Source organism: Lissotriton vulgaris, chromosome 11 (assembly GCF_964263255.1).
Source record: "Lissotriton vulgaris chromosome 11, aLisVul1.2, whole genome shotgun sequence".
In the NCBI taxonomy this organism is placed as follows: domain Eukaryota; kingdom Metazoa; phylum Chordata; class Amphibia; order Caudata; family Salamandridae; genus Lissotriton; species Lissotriton vulgaris.
The window spans coordinates 656,660,702-656,679,742 of record NC_141699.1 but is presented as its reverse complement, the minus strand read 5'-3'; the positions used below and the strand labels follow the sequence as shown (position 1 = coordinate 656,679,742).

The following is a 19,041-nucleotide window of genomic DNA, read 5'->3' as shown; positions in this document are numbered from 1 at the left end:
TGAGGTTCAGTAGCACCACGTATTCTGTCACCTCCGTGACTGTGACACAGTTTTAGTCCGGACTGACCCACATCTTCCTCTTACTCCTCTCTATGCGACCACTGGTGTGGACTCTGCCATTCGTGAATTGCGACTAGGTGCTGAATGTGAGACCTAATGGTCTGCAGGGTAGTCCTGGTCCCTCATCCACGTGTCGCTGGCGTTGAACAGGGTTTGTGGCAGCAAGTGTCACCAGCTGGCGTTGAACAGGGTTTGTGGCAGCACGTGTTGCCGGCTGGCGTTGAACAGGGTTTGTAGCAGCACGTGTTGCCGGCTGGCGTTGAACAGGGTTTGTGGGAGCACATGTCGCCAGCTGGTGTTGAACAGGTCTTGTGGCAGCACGTGTCACTTGATGGCATTGAATAGGGTTAGTGCCACCACATGTTACAAGATGCGCATATGGAACAATGCCTCACGGATCGAAGGGAGTGTTGTGTTGTGGCCGCTGTCCCGGATTTGGGGTCACTGCCATTCAGGAGTCAGGACACAGTTTCGCATATGGGACCCACAGGGCCGCAGAGAACGCCAGTAGAATATGTCAACGAGGAAGGAGTAATGTGGCCCCGTGTTGGGAACATCAGTGGTCTGAAAGGCTTGCCGGGTCGCTGGCTTCGGGCTTGGAGCTTACACAGGCATGTGGTGCGTCCTCCTTGACACACGCTGGTGTTGGATGCTGATCAGTGTGGCATGGCTGCGTAGGGTCGGGCCTGGTGGGTTCATGGTCCAGCGGGCCGTGGTATGGCAGGTGCACAGGATCTCAGCAACTCCGCTAACGAGGAAGGCGTCAGCCTCGTGGCTGGGTGGGAGGCGCCGCCCTGGCAGAGACATTGGGCTTTCCGGAAGAGGACCACGCCCATGGCAACGTGCTTTTTATTCACACCCCTACGCTGGCCTGGCATACGCCGGGCAATCCCACTCTATTCACGCTTAGGAGGGGTGCGTAACAGGCAGCATTTCAGCAAGGACCCCCACTGGCTGGAGTGACATGGTTGCGTCCACTGTCCACTACACTCCATAATTCAGAGGTGTATGTCCCTGTGGATATGGATGTGTTCCGCATACTGGGGTCTGTCCACACTTCGCCCCCAATCTTGGCAATGTGTCCTTTCTTAATCATGGTTCTACTGCATCCTTAACACATGCCTGGTTGCCTCCCCTCTCCACATTAGTCTATTGTGTGGCTGAGGTGCCATGCCATTGATTGGTCATGTTCACGCCTTGTCCAGGTTACCATTGTAAGTTGTTATATCGTGTCCCGGTGGGTGGGCATGTTATTGTGCATGTTGGTTATGAAATTGCGCATTGCCAGAGATGTGGATTGCATGGTTGTGGAGTTCAGGTGAGTGAGGTGTTATTTGGGAACTTGCCAAAGGGCTTTGCATTGCCCTTGGTGCCATCCTGGGAAGGATGTATGACGTTACAATGCATACTTTTACCACGCATACCTTTACAACGCGGTATTTACAACGAATACCGTTACAACGCATAGCGCTTAGAGGTGCTGGATAGTGGTAAGTATAATTTTCTATTCCAACTCCAGTCCCCGTGGACACTAGGGAAGGTGTTGGATAGAAAATTAAAAGTATTCCCTATCCAAGAGCGCCCCCCAGCGCAATGCGTTGTAATGGTATGCGTGGTAATGCCTGCATTGTAATGGTAGTGCATTGTAAAAACTTCGTTGTAAACGTTGCATACCTCCTGGGAAGGCTGGTTGCTGATGGACTGTCGGAGGGTGAAGGGATCATGCACCCTGGCTGTGTATTTGTAGTAGGTCCCACAGTGTTCGGATGTTGCCTGCACATTGATGTGTGACGTGTGCTTCCTGTTGCGCTGATTGTGTGCTGTGTCACCAGGGGGCACAGGTGAGACATATGTGCAATAGATTGCCCCCAACACGTGCGTGCATCCGGCTGTTGCGTTTGGTCCTTGCTTGGTCTCCAGCGGTTCCTGCGCATTGTGTTGGCTGTATGGGGCCTGGGGTGCCAGGATGATGGTGATCTTCCGGACAGATGTGGAGGACTTGGATGTGGCTGGCTGTGAGGGGGAACATCACTTACAACGCATTTTTTACAACGCACTACCATTACATCGCAACCATTACAACGCATACCATTACAACGCATTGCGCTGGGGGGGCGCTCTAGGATAGGGAATATATTTAATTTACTATCCAACACCTTCCCTGCTATCCACGGGGACTGGAGTTGGAATAGTAAATTAAATAATTCACTATCCAGCGCCTAAAAGCATTATGCATTGTAATGGACTGCGTGGTAAAAACCGCGTTGTAAAGGCATGCGATGTAAAAGCATGCGTTGTAGTGACACCAATCCAGCTGTGAGACTCCGCAGACTCTGGCGGGTGTTGGTTGGGGTGTGCCAGGGGTCAACAGGTGCAGCACAGCCAGCAGCTTGGTGTGGGGTGGGATGTTGGTTGTCCGCTACGTTGGTGCCGTTGGTCTGTTGGGCGAGGGCGGCCAGAATGCGTAGGATGGTTGTGGTGGACTGTGACATTGTTGATGTTGTGCCTGAGAGGCAGGTGCGTTTCCTGGGGGCCGCTGTCTATGTCTGCGCTGCCTCTGTGGTGGTCCAGAGGGCGGGTGGTGGCAGGTGGGTGTTGTGGCCCTCTTGGGTGTCCGGGCTGCATGTTCAGTTGCTCCATAGCATCTGTTGCCCTTTTGATGACGCCATGGGCTGGGCTCCCTACTGTGGTGCAGGCTGCCGTCTGATTTACACCAGGTCAAAGCAGGTGTAAATTTCCAGCTGCTAATGCGCCTTATCGTGTGTTTTGTGTTATTATCGCCAATCTGGCTGGTCGTTGGGAATGTTGTGGTGTGGTGTTGTCGCGGGTTTTGTCACGGGCACGCCTGCTCTGCATCTCATTAGCGATAGTTGCGCGGGTCCTCTGTGGCGATGTTTTTTGCAGCTGCTATCGTGGGTAAACTGGTGCTGTGGGCTGTTAGCACCAGCTTGTGAATTGTGGGGTAAATTTATCAGAACTTTGGCTGTGCTAAAGTGCCGTCAATTCGGCGTAAGCTCCTTGTGAATATGCCCCATAGTTTTCTTTTTTTTTTTATTAACGCAATTTCAAATACAGTGTAACATTAACCAATGCCATGTACATCTTTATCAATATCTCATCACAACAAATTAATCCGTCACAAATCACAGGCATATCTAGCAAATAGTGTCTGACACGTATCTAATGGCGGGACAGCCCATCTCTTAGACACTAATCTTGTTGTTGGTTTGGAAGATATGCAGAGAGTGGTCCTCAGATATCTCTAGGTCTCGAGACCGGTGGCAGCTCTTCCACATAATATTCTAATTGATCTCGACAGTACACCAGATCAAGCAGGCAGCGTTCGTGCTTATGGCTTCCTGCACCCCTCCCCCCAATGAATCAATACCCTCCTTTTTGCTAATAGCAGGGCAATCGCTGTGAGCTTGCAAATAATAGGTTGGATACTTGAAGTAATCAGGGTTCCCAAGGCCTACATGCTCCGAAGATAACCCACTTACATTCAAGAACTGTTGGCACGGAAACTGTAAAAGTCAAAGAACAAGTTTATTAAGACCCCATGGGGTGGTGGTACACTCATACAGCACCCTTCGGTAATGCAAGAGGTATCACACCGAACATCGGTGTGACCCTTTCTTTTATATGATTCTACAGGTAATAAAACGTACACGCGACACAAAGTTGCAGAACATTATGTACATATAAGGGCATATTTTGGAATACTGCCAGCTCATTGGAGGGTTTCAAACCCACTGGTCAGTTTGCGGCACATTCCTGAGGAGTGACTGGTCAGTGTGAACTGCGCATGTGTGAGCTTGACCAATACTAAAAATAGCCTGTTGCTGGGCAGACTCGAGTGGTCAATGGAACGGACAAAGGACTAAAGGACACGCCAGCCACGAGGCCGCTCATGATCTAAGATGGCCGCCAACACATACAAAATGGCGTTTCTACGTATAGCTAATTTAAGCGGGAATCGTGTAGCAAAGCTAAGCGCTAACCCAGCCATCGTCAAAATACGACAGACGACCCTTTTAGCGTTTAGCTGAAGCTACCTCATAGTGGACATAGTCAGGGTGTTCATCTTCTATGTCAATTAGCATTATTTGTGTTACTTCTTTATGAAGCATCACTTTGTCATGAGCAAGAGCTCGTCTCGATGGTACACAAACTGACAAGCACATAGAACAAAAAACTGGGCCACACTGGATACATAAGCAAATGGAAAACAGAATCCCCACAATAACACACAGAATCGTTAACAGTTTCCATCCCCAGGTGGTGAGTGTTGACCAGAACCATCCTGACAGAGTCCAAGTACCATTATCTGGATGTATTTCAGCCGCTATCTTATGTAGTTTAGTGATAGCATCATATACAGATGGTGAATTATCAGGTATGTAAACGCAACAGCTACTTCCGATGATTCTACATGCCCCCCCACGATCAGCTAACACTACATCCAGAACCATCCGATTCTGAAGCGCAACAATTCTAGAAATCTGTACTTCTTCAGTGATATTTCCAAGTGCAATTGCGGTATCATTAGCCACAGCCTCAACAACACGAGTTAGTCGTCGGATCTTTCGACTGTTCAAAGCTGCCCCAACGAAAGAGAACAAACCCAAATTGAAGTCCACATATTGTTGCAAGGTAGTGTCTGTTTGATCAACATCGTCCAAGACAAGGGAGCGTTTATCACGGTTTAAAACAAAGTCGTGATAGAGGATGTAGTTGTTGTGATACATTGGTGGGGCAATGAATACAGGCGGCAATACAAAAGACACATTGCAAGTGCCTGACCATCCCAAAGGAAGCTGATGATAACCCTTCGTTCCATAGATGAAGTAAGTATTTCGGGAGGTGATAAACGATATACCAGTAGGACTATCAAACGTGAGTGTGGTGTTACATTCACTTCTCCCAACAGAAATTACACCTTTATTACGTATACATAGGTCTGCTTTGGTAGCGATAACGTTGATAACATGCGCATTCGATACATTGACATTTCGCTGGTTGCTATACATTCGTGAAGCAGACACATTGTCAGGGCGGTACTCCTCATATTCAAATCGAGTACCCTCCGCTTGAGGATACCCATCCCGATCATGATGACACAGTTTATTTAAACGGAAAAGCACTCCCCCTTTTGTGGGCCATCTCAAAGTAAAGAGGAGAGTATAAAATGCATTACAGGACCCATTATGTGAAAACGGGAGAGGGATGAGTGGAGTACCCCCTTTCTTCTGATGCCCAGGCAACATCCCACACACCCAGCAATTTGAAGTATTTGTCATATTGTGTGTATGATGTAGGATCTGAATAAAACTATTGTTCAGATAAGTCTGTCGGTGCCGTTCTTCATGATAAGGCAGGGTGAAATGGAAATGTTCAGATGGAGCCGGGGTAGTCGGCAGCAAATGTTCACGTGCAGGTACCACAAGTTCGACTACCCAGGCTATTACCGCAATCACTACAATAGTCAGGACAAAGAGAATGGCACCCAAGAGTCTCTTATCTCGTGCTGCTGATAATGCCATAGTTCTGAAAACCTTTGCTGAGTCTCAATAGTTCGATTTAGTCACAAAGTTTCACATACACATGCGCGTATACCTAAAAAAAGAAAAATGTGGTGCTGAACTCCGAGGTAGCCGTTGTTTTCTTCTCCGGGCCAAGACGGGTGTCGCTACACTGGCAGAACTGATCCCCCCCCCCTTGGAATTCCCGGTTTCCGTTTCACAAACCTGGAGCGGTAACCAACCAGTCATTAAAAATACAAAAATCTTCTTATCGAGGACGCAAGTTATAGCGTTCTCGTCCGGCAACAGTGTGGTCCGGGAAGGCTCCCTCAACTTCGGCCGACGTCACAGCTGGGCTCTTTCTTTCTCCAAGATTTCTTTGTAGTCGGTCAGCACAGCAGGAGTCACCAGGTCCGGAGAGACACGGCGGCAGTGTGTCGAATGCACCCACCGCTTCCTGTTGGTCACTCGTACAGCGGTTCGGGTTGCAAGGAGGACCTGTTCGGGACCCTTCCACCTGGGCTCCAAACTGCGTGCTCTCTCAAACGACCGAATCATGACGTGGTCCCCAGGACGGAGATCATGGCCCTCTCCAGTAGAGTTGTCAGGGAGCGCTTCTCGAACCTGTTGATGAATAGAGAGTAAATCATTTGTTAATCGTGCCAAATAATCATTCATCATAACACAAGGCACATCATGTATTAGTCGCGGCTTAGGCACCCCCCAAATGTTCATGGGGCGCCCAAACACCACCTCATAAGGCGTAAGGCCAGTTCGTGAATGGGGTACTGATCTAAGAGAGAGTAGCGCTAGCGGCAAAGCATCTGGCCACTTCAACGATGTAGACGCCACAATTTTGGCCAGTTTGAGTTTCAACGTAGCATTGTACCGCTCGACCAGACCTGCTGACTGAGGGTGGAATACAGCGTGGAACTTCTGCTGAATCCCTAACCCCTTCAGTACATATTCCACAATCTTCCCAACAAAATGAGGCCCATTATCGCTCCACAGAAATTTACAAACTCCAAAGCGAGGAAAGAATTCCTTAAGCAACACCTTAGCTGTTGACAAAGCCGTATTGTCTTTCGTGGGGAAGGCCTCAACCCATTTGCTAAAGGCACATACCACCACTAGAACGTACTTCAGGTTGTTGCAGCGCTCGAGTTGGATGTAATCCATTTGGAGTACCTCGAATGGCGCAGAAGGTGGAACGAACCCTCCTTTCGGAGTATGGGTCCCCTTTCCAGGATTGTGTTGTAAACAAACCAGGCAGGTCTGCACTACTCTCTTCGCAGTATTAGCAATCTCGGGATGTTCCCAAACTCGTGTTAAAAGCTGAGTGATTGCAAGAGCTCCGACATGCGCCAGTCCATGTGTCATCTGGACCATCGCCTGCAAGTAAGCTGCAGGCAATTTCCACTTCTCCATGTCTTTGCTTCTCCAACAACCCTCGTCATCTAGTACCCCATCTGCTGCCCATGCCGGAAGTTCAGATTCAGTAGCTGATTTTTGAATATCCAATATTTCTGCTCTAGCATCACTCCATCGCTCAGCCTGCGATTGTATCACGTACATGGGGGAGCTGGTTCGGGACATAGCCGTTTGTCTCGCTATGCTGTCTGCAAAGGCATTTCCTTGACCCACTTTATCCGTAATCTTTTAGTGGGCACTGCATTTTACTATCGCTACTTTCTTTGGGCCTAGCAGCGCATTTAGGAGATCACGCACTAGTTCTCCATGCATAATGTGCTCTCCGTGAGATGTCAAAAACCCACGTTCTCTCCAGAGTAGCCCAAAGTCATGTGCCACTCCGAAGGCGTACCGGCTGTCCGTGCATATGTTCACACATAAACCAGCACTCAGTTCGCAGGCTCTTGTTAAGGCTATCAGCTCTGCTGCCTGAGCCGACTTTTGTGGTATCCTAGCTGTTTCTACCACTGTCTTAAGTGTCGTGATCGCATAGGCTGCGGAAGTCGTACCATCTGGCAGCCTTAAACACGATCCATCAACCCACAGTTCCCCATCCACATCTGGAAGTGGGACATCCTGTAAGTCGACACGACCCTTTGTCTGTTCCTCGGTCAGGAAAACACAATCATGATGTTTTTCTTCCTGACCCTCCTCGGCCGGATAGGGCAATAAAGTGGCAGGGTTCAAAGTAGCGCATCTTTTCAGTGTAATATGTGGCGCCAAAAGTGTCAGCTCATATCCTGTTAGCCGTGCACTCGTAAGGTATTGGGTCTTTGTTTGGTTTAACAGGGCATCTACTGCGTGTGGAACTAACACCAACAGTTTGTGTGATAACACTATTCCCTCACTCTGTCGTATGGCCACTGCTGTTGCTGCTACCGCTCGAAAACACCCCGGCAACCCTCGTGCTACAGGATCCAGAATGGCAGAGAAGTATGCACATGGTCTCTGCTTATCCCCGTGTAATTGCACTAATACTGACAACGCGCACCCATCATTCTCATGCACGTACAATGTGAAAAGTTTCGTGTAGTCTGGTGTGCCTAACACGGGTGCGGAACAAAGGGCCTGCCTCAACCGTTCAAAAGCCTTCTGACATTCATCTGTCCACTCAAGGGGCATTGGTGTGGCTTTGGACAGTAACGCCAGCAACGGTTTTATGATATGTGAAAACCCCATAATCCATTGTCTGCAGAAGGACGTCAACCCTATGAAGGCACGCACATCTCTCTGCGTGCGGGGGACTGGTGTGTCTAAAATTGCTTGAATTCGATCAGATGTTAATGCACGCCCCTCCTTAGACAACAGATGACCGAGGTAGGTCACCTGAGGTCTACAGTATTGAAGCTTTTTCTTCGAAACCTTATGATTGTTCTGCGCCAAAAAGGAAAGCAACGCAAGTGTACTCTGTTCACATTGTGCATAAGAGTCAGCAGCAAGCAGAAGGTCATCCACGTACTGGATGAGAGCAACGCCAGACTGCAATTTAAAGGAATCCAACTGCCTTTTCAAAGCCTGGCTATAGATGCTAGGGCTTTCAGTATATCCTTGGGGAACACGACAAAATCTATACGATTTATTATTTAGCCTAAAGCCAAACAGGTATCTGCTATCAGGATGAACAGGGATGGAAAAGAACGCGTTCTTTAAATCAATTACACTAAACGTGGTGGCCGTTGGTGGAACCAGAGTAAGCAAGGTCGTAATATCGGACACCACCGGGTATTGAGGAATGACAATTTTGTTGATCTCTCGCAAATCAATAATAAAGCGATAGACTTTGCCGTCAGTATCTCTCTTAAGGATCGGAAGAATAGGGCTGTTGCAAACATTATAAGGGACCTCCTCCACCACCCCTGCAGAAATCAAATCCTGAACAATATGTGTCAATGCAATTTCGCCTTCTCTCGAAATCTTATATTGTGGCACTCGTGGTAGAGGGGCCCCCTCCTTAACAGTAATATGTATCGGTGGAATACGCATCTCTCCCACATCCGTATCTGAGGTCGCCCATAACGTATGCGGTAGAGAGGCCAAAGCTGAAATATCTGAGATGGCGTAAAACCTGTCGGGGTCAGGATAATTGTCATTCAGGATAACCCGCACTCCCTCAGGAGCGCAACGAATTGTTGCTCGAAAATATTTAAGCAAGTCAATACCCAGGATATTGTCTGGAGTATGGGGTGATAACAAGAATTGACCAAAACTAAAATATTTGTCAAGACATAGTGCAAGGGGCTTAGACAATGGGCTGGGGGAGGGTGTGCCATCAAACCCTACACATGTAATCATTTCGCCAGACAGGGGAGCCCTCGGAACCAAGTTTTTCGACAAAGCGCTACGTGTAGCTCCTGTGTCAACTAGAAATTGATCAGTAGAACCCAGAATACCCGCTGTTACATATGGACCCTGCTGATCTACCGGCACTTCAACTGATTCCTTACCCCATCCTACGCAGTCCTATGCATGCACATAATCCTGGTGTTCCACATTCTCTCCCTCCGAAATCTGATATTGATTCCGCCTATCAAACATATTTCGTTCATCCTGGCCACGGCCCCTCTCCTCAACCTTTCCACGATCACTTCCGCCACCTCTCGCTCCCGTATAACCTCCTCTTGACCTTCCGCCTCCTCGACCACGCTGACTACGCTGCTCACGAAGTACCGGACAATCTTCGGGCCAATGCCCAAACTCCTTACAATAAGCACACTGATCCTCCGCTATGTCCGTACGACCATACGACGTATTTCCTCCACCCCGTCTACCTCTATCATTCCCTCTACCCTGTGTTCCCCGAACCTGCGCCAACATCACCTTCGTTTTCAATTCCTTCGCCTTTTTCTCTACACTTTCTTTAGCCTCCAATTCCTGCCGCTCATAGTACTGAGCCATAGTTAACAAAGACGCTGGGGTCGCCGTGGCCCAGGAACTTTCACTCGACTTCAATCTTTTTGCAATCTCCGGTAGGAGATTAGCCACATACTTATCTACAAACAAATGCCGACCCGTATCGTCTGTCAAAGATTGACCACTGTAATCATGAAATGCCTCCTCAAAGCGTGTAAAGAAATCTGAGACCGTTTCATCAGGTTTCTGTTTGCACGACGTCAACATAGTCCAATCAATCCTTTTAGAGGGAACGAGCGTCTTTAATTTAATCAGAATAGCTGCCGGGAGATCTAGAATTAACTGACAAGGCTTACATGCTGGTTCCCTGTCTAAATCTGCAGCATTAATTTCTTTCCAGGTGCCCCCCAATGTCGTTTCATCATTATTTTTACGAATTTGCCTCCACATATCAGGTGGTAGAATTAACCCAAAAAACAAATCTATATCCACAAGAGTCATCACACAAGATGAAATAGCCCCTTCCACCCCTTCATAAAATGCCGCCGGGTTTTTTCGAAGGTCAGGTAAAGAGTTTTTCAAAGCCATAACATCTGCTCTATTTCAAGGCGTATATACCCAGTTATATACAAAATACCCTTTCGCATCCTTCGATGATTTATCATCATCTGTACCTTCCCCTTTAGGTGGAACATACAAAGGCGCGGCTTCACGCATAGGCATAACATGCAATGCAAAACTCTTATCTGGACCCCGGAGAGAACACTCCTTAATCTGCCCGTTATTTTCCGATTCGGACTCCTTTTGCCTCCTTTTCCGCTCCTCCCGCAATCCAGTTGTCTCGTCTATACGAGGCAACCACTTCATCCGCCAAACTAGACAGAAAATACATTAATTCAAGATCTGACCTCGCCCTCTTCTCCACAAGCAACTGATCCTGAGAAACACATTTCTTATTCACTTTACGAGCCCAACTACGTAAATGCGCGGACCTCTCCGTGGTGAACCTGAGAGCAGTTATACCCTTCTTTTCCATCTTATCCTGCCCTTCATCACCCGAATCTTCAGCTGGAGCCGTTGGCGAAACATACGGAGGCGGTGACCGATCTAGCAATGAAAAATCATCAATTTCATTATTAAGGACAGGATAAAGCGGTCGACGAATAGGGAATTGACCCGTCGTTTGCAATTTATGTTCCCGTTCCTCCCTCTCTCTTTTCTCCTGAGCCTCTTTTTCCTCAAGCTGTAAAGCCTTATCCCGAGCAGCCTTGCGCTGCTCTTTGTCCGCCAAGGCAACTTCACGTTTCATTCGCTCACGCACCGCTTTCTCCCACATTCGCACACAATCAAACATGTTTTGTCTAGACCTGCATTGAAACAAACATTGCTCTACAAACTGTACTTTACGTAAATCGAACGACCCATGTAGAGGCCATTGCAATTCAGGATCGGCCTTTGTATACTTATGCCATAATTTGCTGTACATAATAGGGGGAAGGCCATGTTTAATATACATTTCACGATTTGGTGTTCCCTCTGGGGGAGCCGGCTGTGATTCCGCTAACCTAATTGTGGTACCATTTCCAAGACAACACATCCCTCGAAGTGTGCTAAAAACAGGCATGTTCAAAAAGTATCACGAAAGCGTGACACCGTATAAAAGGCACTTACAGTACTTCACACAAATGTGCCGCTCAAAGGGAAAAAACAAAGTTAGAGAAACATCTCTACATGCCTGCCTATGTGAAGTGCACTACACATATAAGTTCAAAGTTCACAAATTCACAAATTCACAAATGTTAGCTAACTCAAATCAAAGTCATAGGTCATCATTCGGCAAGCGTCCAAGGACTACCTTACCGATCACAAATCATAGAACTCCAGTAAGCGTCCGCGGACTACCTTACCGATCACAAATCTTACCCAAATTCTCAAAGGTCCAGATTCCAACTGCCAAGGTCTTGTAAGCCAAATCAACCTAACGGCACTTTCTCAGCAACGCAGACACTCAAAAACTCAGTCGGAGACCGGCGCCACCTGGAAGGTCAGATCGGAAGGGAAGGAAGAAACACCGTGGCAGCCAAGACTCGGGTCACTCGTGGCAGCGCGCGTCCATGGCGAGTTTCCAAGCCTTCGTCACGACCTCTCCTTCGGGCATCCGAGTCGCCGATGAGTCCCTTCGTGGTCGCCAATTTGAAGTAATCAGGGTTCCCAAGGCCTACATGCTCCGAAGATAACCCACTTACATTCAAGAACTGTTGGCACGGAAACTGTAAAAGTCAAAGAACAAGTTTATTAAGACCCCATGGGGTGGTGGTACACTCATACAGCACCCTTCGGTAATGCAAGAGGTATCACACCGAACATCGGTGTGACCCTTTCTTTTATATGATTCTACAGGTAATAAAACGTACACGCGACACAAAGTTGCAGAACATTATGTACATATAAGGGCATATTTTGGAATACTGCCAGCTCATTGGAGGGTTTCAAACCCACTGGTCAGTTTGCGGCACATTCCTGAGGAGTGACTGGTCAGTGTGAACTGCGCATGTGTGAGCTTGACCAATACTAAAAATAGCCTGTTGCTGGGCAGACTCGAGTGGTCAATGGAACGGACAAAGGACTAAAGGACACGCCAGCCACGAGGCCGCTCATGATCTAAGATGGCCGCCAACACATACAAAATGGCGTTTCTACGTATAGCTAATTTAAGCGGGAATCGTGTAGCAAAGCTAAGCGCTAACCCAGCCATCGTCAAAATACGACATACTTTCGGGTAGACCAAGTAGGCATACCGCCGGAGTGCAAGCCACCATCTCGCCCACCATTTCTGACTCCTTCCAGTATTGATGTAACTTCGAGCAACTCCACGCTAGGTGCATAAAGTCGGCCTCCAGCGTGTTACAGCTAGCACAGTTTGCGTTCTCTCTTAGGCCGTATTTGTGTAGGTAGGGTGGCGTGTAATATATTTGGTGCAGGAATTTAAAGTCTTCCATTGTAAGTGGCACAGGAAGTATTTAATTCCATTTAGTAAAGGAAGCATCCCACGTTGATAGGGCATCTTTCTGGTATGCATTGTATAATCTCTTGACTATGTGCTTCCTAGTGTCAGTCATGAGGAGCAGCTGTAGCGCTCCCAGCGCGGGTGGTTCCTCTGAAAACTGTGCATATAGATCGCAGCTCTAAGTCTGCAGTATAGGAAAGTCAGCATTGGGGGACCATTACCCTCTCCATGTAGGTCAGTCAGTTTAATACATTTCCATCCCCGGTATGTATCCCCCAGTGTGCATATCCGTACTGCATTAAATATGGTCAATGAGCTCATTTCTGACGCCACCAATATCCTTCGGTAATGCAAGAGGTATCACACCGAACATCGGTGTGACCCTTTCTTTTATATGATTCTACAGGTAATAAAACGTACATGCGACACAAAGTTGCAGAACATTATGTACATATAAGGGCATATTTTGGAATACTGCCAGCTCATTGGAGGGTTTCAAACCCACTGGTCAGTTTGCGGCACATTCCTGAGGAGTGACTGGTCAGTGTGAACTGCGCATGTGTGAGCTTGACCAATACTAAAAATAGCCTGTTGCTGGGCAGACTCGAGTGGTCAATGGAACGGACAAAGGACTAAAGGACACGCCAGCCACGAGGCCGCTCATGATCTAAGATGGCCGCCAACACATACAAAATGGCGTTTCTACGTATAGCTAATTTAAGCGGGAATCGTGTAGCAAAGCTAAGCGCTAACCCAGCCATCGTCAAAATACGACATACTTTCGGGTAGACCAAGTAGGCATACCGCCGGAGTGCACGCCACCATCTCGCCCACCATTTCTGACTCCTTCCAGTATTGATGTAACTTCGAGCAACTCCACGCTAGGTGCATAAAGTCGGCCTCCAGCGTGTTACAGCTAGCACAGTTTGCGTTCTCTCTTAGGCCGTATTTGTGTAGGTAGGGTGGCGTGTAATATATTTGGTGCAGGAATTTAAAGTCTTCCATTGTAAGTGGCACAGGAAGTATTTAATTCCATTTAGTAAAGGAAGCATCCCACGTTGATAGGGCATCTTTCTGGTATGCATTGTGTAATCTCTTGACTATGTGCTTCCTAGTGTCAGTCATGAGGAGCAGCTGTAGCGCTCCCAGCGCGGGTGGTTCCTCTGAAAACTGTGCATATAGATCGCAGCTCTAAGTCTGCAGTATAGGAAAGTCAGCATTGGGGGACCATTACCCTCTCCATGTAGGTCAGTCAGTTTAATACATTTCCATCCCCGGTATGTATCCCCCAGTGTGCATATCCGTACTGCATTAAATATGGTCAATGAGCTCATTTCTGACGCCACCAATATCCTCAGGTGATGGGAAAGCAGTAGGGCTGGTGCATAGAGTGGTACTATCTGTGCTCTATGTCCTAGGGTTTTCCAGGCTTGGTGGTGCAGTGTATAGTGTTTATTTCCCCACGTGTCTCCCCCTTGCATCTACATTTGATAATCCCCCCAGCAGCGTAGGATGCACAGCATCTGCTTCAACTGCTTTATGCTGTATTTATTTTAGGGCGTGAAACCAGTAGTGCACAAAATGCGCCTGCACACACAGGTAATACAATTTTAGATCCGGTGCTGTGAACCCCCCTGCGCATATGGCAATGGTGAAGTATCCTATTTCAGTCTGGGTTGCTTCCCAGCCCATTTCAGCCTAATCAAGTATGCCCGCCATCGATAGAGGAAGACGTATCCACCTTGAGACCTGATCTTTCAGCAGGGATATTGCTTTCCCATAGTTATACTGTATATCTAAGCTCGGGGCACTGTAAAACCCAAATACTTAACTGGTTCATCACTACATTCCAGTGGGAACTCCACTATGGAATAGGTGGCACCGTTCTGGAGTGGCTTTTCTCCTTCCTGGAAGGGAAAGATGCCAGGAAGTCTGAACTCCCCCTTTCACGGCCCCCATCCCAATCCTGACAGTGGGAGTTCCTCAGGGCTTGAAACTGAGTCTCACTCTCTTCAACCTTTATATGTCCCCCCTGGCTCCACTGGCAGAAGCATGTTGCGTTAAAATGATCTCTTACGCAGATGGTACACCGCTCTTGTTTACCTGCGACAAAGGAGTGGACTTTGAAGGAGAAAAGATCAACTCATGTCTCTCAAAGGTGTTTTTTTGGTTGAGGATGAACCAGCTTAAATGTAATCCTGGGAAATCTGAGGTCATCTTCTTTGGTTCCCCACCTGTGGCTGAGTGGAAACTTTGGGGGCCATCGGAAATGTCACCTCCCCCCACCACTCTAAGCACTGTCAAAAATCTGGACATCAAGATGGACAGCACCCTTTCAATGAGATCTCAGTTCCCGTCTGTTGCAGGTTTCTGTTTTGGGCTCTTACCGATGCTTAGGAAATTTCTTCCCCTCTTAATCATAGGAAGACCGTAGTCCAGGCATTAACTATTTCCAGACTGGACTATGTTTTGTCCTGTACTTAGGCCTCCCTGAATACCTGCTTAACAGCCTACAGGTGGTCCAGAATGTGGCCGCTAGAGCGGTCCTCTTGCTCAAACTGAGGATTCATATCTCTCCTCACCTCAAAGCCTTACATTGGATTCATGTAAAAAAAGAATCTGTTTCAAGGCCTTGGTACATTTAAGGCTCTGCAGGGAAACGGAGCGCAGTACCTCAGAAGGAGAGTCACTCACTATGCGCCTCAAAGAACCCTGAGGTCCTCCACACTGAATAGGATACCTTGTCCCTCTCCAGTGATGTTCATTCCACTTGCAGGGTGTCAGCGCCTGAAACCTCCTACCTTTGAAACTCAGGCAGGTGTCTGACGTAACCGTCTTCAGGAAAATGCTAAAAACCTGGTTTTCCATTACTAACTCCTGATCTCCCGCCCAAGGGGCACCAGCGGGTCTGATAGAGCCTTTCAGCCAGAGGACACTCTTTCTGAGTAGTTGCGCGCTTTATAAATGCTCTTTCATTCACTCATTCAACTCTAGAGAGACCGGTCTTGTGCACCTAGTCAGGGGGAGTATAATTGATTTTGACCAATTTATACAACACCATGTCAACTGCAAACTTCGATATCACCAAGGGACGCTGGCTAAAGTGCAAGGTAGTGGCAGAATGCCTCTGTCTCAGAATGCATGCCAAAGGCTCTAATGCTATAGTGAATAATATTGGCGACAGTGGACAGCCCTGTCTAGTTTCTCTACATATCTCGAAAGCATCAGATGTATGGCCATTCACGCGCACTCGGGCAGCCGGTTCTGTATATTCATTTTATCCAGTGCGTGAAGGCTGTAGAAGAACAATAGTTACTTACCTGTAATCTGTGGTTCTCCAGTATTGGTGTCTTTCATAGATTCACATGCCTGAATCATTCCCCGTCGTCGGAGTGGGAGTCCCACGGTACATAAAAAAGCAGTAATATGCCATTTGTACATAGCAAATAACAGTTATACCCAACCAGGAAGTAAAGTAGCCCCAGCTACAGTGGAAAAAACCTCCACATTAGTGACTATCCAAGTCATTATGTATAGACCAAACTGCAGCCAATCAGGCCACAGCTCCCACCAGAATGCTCTCCCCAGAGTCCCAGGCTCTCAGATTTTGTAGCACCGGAGTGTACCTGAGTATATATATATATATATCCATAGCCTGAGTGAAACTCTGAGGGGAGGTGGGTGGGTGCATGTGAATCTATGAAAGACACCAATACTGGAGAACCACAGATTACAGGTAAGTAACTATTGTTCTTCTCCAGTATTAGGGGTGTCTTTCATAGATTCACATGCCTGAATCAGAGTAGTTAGCAGTAATACAATACATCGCTCTTGGACGCCAAGCTACACAGTTTTCATGCATGAACATAATGTAATGCAATAACATATTAAAGCATCAAAAGAGCAAGAGGAGGTGGGAGAGATCATAATAGGCTCACCTTATTGAAAAAGATTACGCAGGACTGCTCTTCCCACCGAGGCATCGGTATCACTTGAAGAATCCAGACAGTAATGCCTCGTGAATGTGTGCCTGCTGGACCATGTTGCAGCTCTGCAGATCTCCAGGAGAGGCACACCAGCAAACAAAGCAGTTGAAGAAGAGACTGCTCTCGTAGAATGAGCTCTAGGTAAGGTCTGTAAGGGTTTACCTGCTTGTTGATGGCAGAGCCCTATCGTTGATGAGACCCACCTAGCGATAGTCTGTTTTGTCACTGCACAGCCTTGTCTCAGTCTGCCATGCGCTACAAATAGCTGATCCGTCTTCCTGATGGCAGCTTTCCTTGAAAGATAAAACTTAAGACATCTCCTGATATCTAACGAGTGTAAAGTCCGCTCAGCTGGCGACTGCGGATTCGGAAAGAATGTCTTAAGTATCACTGGCTCATTCAAATGAAAATCCGATGGTACCTTGGGCATGTACTTCGGGTTGGTGCGCAGTATCACAGAGTCATTCGTGAATTGCAAGAAAGGTGGTTTAGACGTGAACGCCTGCATGTCACTAACCCTTCTGGCTGATGTTAACGCCAGCAGTAATGCGACCTTCCAAGTGATGAACTTCAGATCAACTTTATGGATCGGCTCAAAGGGATGGCGCATGAGCTGAGCTAGTACTATATTCAAATGCCAGGATGGAGGTGGCCGACGTATTGGTGGAAACATACGAAATAAACCCTTAAAGAATTGCTGGATTATTCTTGAGGAATATAGAGAATTCGTACCATCCTGACGGTATCGGGATATAGCCGCTAGAAACACTTTAAGTGTTGAGTGCGCCAAACCTGATTTAGCCAACTGCAAAAAGAAGGGTAAGATCTTTTCCGGTTCAGCATACATGGGAAGTAAATTCATAGTTTGGCACCAAGCACAAAAACGCTTCCATTTAAGCTTGTAAGTTTTGTTCGTTGAAGGCACTCTAGCATTGGATAGGACTTCTTGACAGTCTTGTGGAATGTTCAAGTGTGCAAAATCATGGTGTTGAGCAGCCAAGCCGATAATTTTAGAGAATGAGGGTCCGGATGATATACCCTGCTTTCTTGAATTGTCAGAAGATTTGGAATTTGAGGCAGCTGGACCGGTTCGCGTTCTGAGAGAAGAAGAAGCTGTGTGAACCAATATTGTCGTGGCCACCGTGGAGCAATCAAAATTATTCGACACGGTTGTCTTCTCATTTTCTTGATGACCTTGGGAATTAATGGAACTGGCGGGAAGGCGTAGGCAAATATCCGCTCCTAATTCATTGACAGAGCATCCCCGCAAGATTCTCTGTGGGGAATCCAGCTCGCAAAGTGTGTACATTTCTTGTTCCGATATGTTGCGAAAAGATCTAGATCGGGGTGACCCCCATCTCTGGAAGATCCGATCCAGCGCTGGTTGATGCAGTTCCCACTCGTGAGTGCTGCTCTTGGATCTGCTCAGGGAATCTGCTAGCACATTGGCTACTCCTGGAACATGCACCGCTGACAAGTTGATGTTGTGATCCAGAGCCCAATTCCAGATCTCTTGAGCCTGCTGGGACAACCGGGCTGATCTTGTGCCACCCTGCTTGTTCAGGTAATGCATGCTCATTGTGTTGTCTGTTCGAATCAACACTGTCGAGTCTTCCAGTATCGCTTGAAAAGATTTCATGGTGAGGAAAATGGCCCTTAATTCCAATAAATTGATGTGCCATTTCTTTTGCTGTCTGTCCCATTTGCCACTGATCGTCATCCCTTGAAGGTGAGCGCCCCAACCTTCTAGCGAGGCATCCGTGGTTACGATGAATCTGGGGACTTCTGCGAGGAAAGCACAGCCCACCTGCAGGTTGTGTTCCTGACTCCACCACAGGATTGCATTCTTCATTCGAGGCGTTAAGGTGATGATATCCTCGAAGGAACCTGATACCTGCACCCATTGGTGACTGAGTTCCTCTTGCAAGGGTCTCATTCTCAGATGACAGTTTGGAGTGAGAGGGATGCACGATGAGATCATCCCTAGGAAAGATTTGAATTTTCGAACAGAAACGCACTCTTCTCTGAGGAGTGCAGTCGCCATCTTTCGAATCTTCTCCTGTCTTTCGCTTGAAATGAAGACCTGGGCGAGCTTGGAATCCAGCGTTGCTCCTAGGAAAGACTTCCTTTGTGAAGTTCACTGAGA

General features: G+C 47.6%; 1 protein-coding gene across 1 annotated transcript in view; it reads right to left on the bottom strand.

Moving 5' to 3' along the window:
* LOC147683291 (disintegrin and metalloproteinase domain-containing protein 9-like) overlaps window positions 1-19,041 on the bottom strand; it is a 2,469,977-nt gene that overhangs the window by 231,620 nt on the left and 2,219,316 nt on the right. The gene's annotated exons all lie outside the window — the stretch shown is intronic.